This window comes from Populus euphratica, unplaced genomic scaffold (genome assembly GCF_000495115.2).
Source record: "Populus euphratica unplaced genomic scaffold, PopEup_1.0 scaffold79.1, whole genome shotgun sequence".
Classification (NCBI taxonomy): domain Eukaryota; kingdom Viridiplantae; phylum Streptophyta; class Magnoliopsida; order Malpighiales; family Salicaceae; genus Populus; species Populus euphratica.
Window position 1 is genome coordinate 750,482 of NW_011499959.1, and position 3,530 is coordinate 754,011.

Genomic DNA, 3,530 nt, shown 5'->3' on the forward strand with positions numbered 1-3,530 from the left:
ACCAAATTTAATATAATCAGTAAATAATATGACTTTTCTAAATTTTTCACAACTTCCGAAAAATATTTTCCACCTAAATTTTCCAGGAAAATACTTTTCTAAAATTATGAGATTGAGATAAATTCACATAATGCAAATCAAAACAAGTTATAAAACCTAATTCTCAATCAATTTACTTAGAGGATACAATTGAAAAAAACTCAACTAAAAAAAAAACTTGAGGTTTCTAATAGTAAACAAAAAAAAATTTAAACAGTAATTTTCAAAATATAAATTTGAATACACAAAAAAAAAATTTAAACAGTGATTTTCAAAATATAAATTTGAATACACAAACATGGATTTAATAATTTTTGACAACATGTAGCTTGCCCATATTTGTCGGGGGTGCTTCTTTGTTGGCCGTGCTCGCCAATCGCGCCGTTTTGGGCATAGCTCCCGTTGTCGATGCTAGCAGGTAAAATTTCTCATTGCTATTGCTAGGTTCGGACTTGAAATGTTTTATCTTTTAATCCTTAATCATTTTGTTTTTGTTGATTATTAAGGTAATTATGCCAAGTCTTTTTTTTTTTAATGGCACTTGACAATCCAGTGCTGATTTGTTAACACTTGGATTGGCAGTGTCTAATATATTAACTGGTCTGGTATGGCTGACAATTCGCCCTACATCTATCTCTGTGGTGTGGGCTACGCACTTGCTTCCCATGGTTAATTGGATTGCAAATTGGAGAGTGTGATTTTTATTTTCATTTTTTTAGGTAAATCCTCAAGGCGTGGAATGCCGGTTTATATGTTCCCACCTTCCTGATTTTGTAGTTTCCGAGCTATTATGTTACTGCCTTTTCTGCTTACGTTACTACTACTGTACTAGAACAGATTTTAAGATGGAATATTAGGTGCTTCCTTGTCAGTTGTTTGTTAATCATCAACATTTTTAGGAGGAATCGGGAAATAGGTAATGTGTTTTTGGCTATTTATCATTGTTTTTGTTGCTCAACTTTAGGGCATGGGAATCTCTGTCAGGTGTTACATGCTGCAGGTCTCTAGTTGTTATTTATGATTACTGTTGTATCCTACAAATTGGCTTGGTAGCTTAATCTGTCGATAATGAAGCACTGTCTGTCGATGCTGCCGAGTTGATGCAAGGATCACTTTACAGTGCTGCTATAAAATCTGCATCTCGTAAGTATTTTCCATGATCTGTTAGCTTTCTTTGTTGTTTTGAATCCTTTGCCATGTGATGATCTTAAAAAAAGAAAAACGAAAAGGATGCTTGTATTCTACCTTTGAACACACAAGTGATCTATCTCACTTTTTCCCAGTAAGTTTAATTTGACTTTGTTTTCCACTTTTGTCGAGATGCTGTAAAACGCTTCTCATTAAAAAAGCAAATCACCACTTTTGCTGATTATTAATTTGTTGACTTTTCGCTCATTCTAGCTGCATTGGATGCTTGAATTAAACTGCAAACAGATCTTTTCTTTCTCGTCTGAATAAAGGTCGCTACATCTTTTACGTGGATTGTCTGGGTATTATTGAGAATAGAATAAATAGTCTTGAAGGTTAAAAGTGTAGTTTTTTTGAACTTTTTTTGTAAAAAGATTAGACATTTAGAAGCACAAGAAAGTACTGGGTAAGAAAATGAGTACATTGTAGGAAGCCAGAGGTGGCATCTCTAGAGAAAAGTGAACCGAGGTTCATTTGAGATGGTTTGGCTATATCTGATGTTGACCTATGGTTGCACCAGTGAGAGAGAGTGATCAACTTGAAATGTTAATGGAGAATTAGGAGAGGTAGATAAAAAAAATGACATGTGCCGAAGTGAAAGACAGATCTTGAATCACAACTGGTTATAAAAATTTGAGTCCATGGCAGTACTGAATAGAGAGGGGTAGGCAGATTCTGGTAACGTACGTCATGTGTTTTTGTGTGTGTGTGTGTGGGCTTAGTTGAGTTGAATTGAGCTAGTACATATCAAGAGTAGCTGGTCACGAACTGTAATATTATTTTGACTCATGAACTAATAATTTTTCCCTCATCATAGAATGCATGGTTGCTTTGTTGGACAGGATCATTTTCATGGTTTCAAAGACATTGTCTCAGAAATTCTTGAACCATCATTTGTACTTCCAGCTTACTGTATAAAATCACATAATGTTTAATTCATATTTATATCGTGAAGAATACTGTTCTGCTTTGGATTGTAATTCTGAACCTTGCAACACATTTTTCGCGTTGATCTACCAGCCAAGTTTTCCACATCAAAGAATTACTGAGTCGATATGAATTTTCCAGGCAATGACGAGATGAAGGAATTGCAATAATTGGTGGTGACACAATTAAGGGGTTCACATCTTCCGAGCAGGTCTCTTCTTCTTTTAGTTATAACATATACATGCATGTCACAATATTCTAGCGCCACTTGGTCGTACTTTACTATTTTCTTCAGTTGATAACAGTGTTTCTCATATCCCCATGAATTGCGAAATGATCAAAATTAGTGTTAGACATCACTTTTGTCTGTAATCATCTTTCACTGGATTTGAGGTTTCCAATTTTCTTTCGCTTGCAGGCATGGATTGCTCTTACTGGAGAAAAACTGGATGCTACTCTAGCAAAACATGTTATAAATAAATGACAGGCAGTGCAAGACAGAGTCTGATAATAACTATGTAGACGTCTGGATTCTCATGAGCATAGAATTTGTTGCGTCCATTACTCAAGGTAATTGCAATTTTTGAATTGCATTTAAGCATTATGATATTGTCATACTGTTTTTGTTACTGCTTTGAGAACGTAAGCTTGAGGTGTTTTGTCCCTTTTATTTTTTTGAAAATTATGGTTAATTCCATGCCATTGTCTTTAGTGAACTCAGAGAGTAAATTTTGTTGACCTGGGGCCTATCTTCTCCCCCAGCCCCCACCTTGTCTTGTGGGTTGTGGGGTTTTGTTATGTCCAGGTAGCAGTTTTATACCCCATGCCAAACAATTCTGTCGGGTAATAATTATATAGATCATATTTTCTTTCCCTCTTGGATAAGCTGTTCGTGTAGCCATATGAATTATATGTATCATGTTTCGTTTAAAGCTTTGACAAGGAGCATTTTATGAAATTGCTTTTCATACAAGAGAAAGTGGATGGAGAAGAATGTGTGTTGATGTTGCTAACGGGAAATTGATGCGCATTTAAGAACATGTTTCACAGAGCGCCAAGCATCAAAATTACACATGGATGTTGAAACCTACAGTTTCATCTATTTTATTCCTTATACAATACAATTTTAAAATTTGTGAATCCATTTACAAGTTCTCTGATGTCTTGCATGCTTTTGTGAACCAGGAGACAAATTGTTATCGAGCCAAATCATGGTATGGCAAAACGAAGATGGAGCGAGAACAAGGAGGCAGCATAGCATTTTGAACCCAATTCATGCCATGGGTGAACACAGTTTCCAGGGATGCTACTCATCTTGACTTCTGAGTTGGTGATATAACCAGGAAGCACCAAAATTTGTCAAATTATCATATTAT

At 35.3% G+C, this 3,530-nt stretch overlaps 2 long non-coding RNA genes across 2 annotated transcripts; both read left to right on the forward strand.

Moving 5' to 3' along the window:
• The first annotated feature begins 349 nt into the window (after positions 1 to 349).
• On the forward strand, positions 350 to 1,218 carry LOC105138593 (uncharacterized). The gene is made up of 3 exons (XR_844814.1): positions 350 to 457; positions 593 to 680; positions 759 to 1,218. It is a non-coding gene; the product is annotated as an uncharacterized LOC105138593 (long non-coding RNA).
• Positions 1,219 to 1,278: 60 nt separating this feature from the next.
• On the forward strand, positions 1,279 to 2,719 carry LOC105138594 (uncharacterized). The gene is made up of 3 exons (XR_844815.1): positions 1,279 to 1,298; positions 2,296 to 2,365; positions 2,573 to 2,719. It is a non-coding gene; the product is annotated as an uncharacterized LOC105138594 (long non-coding RNA).
• Positions 2,720 to 3,530: the final 811 nt, after the last annotated feature.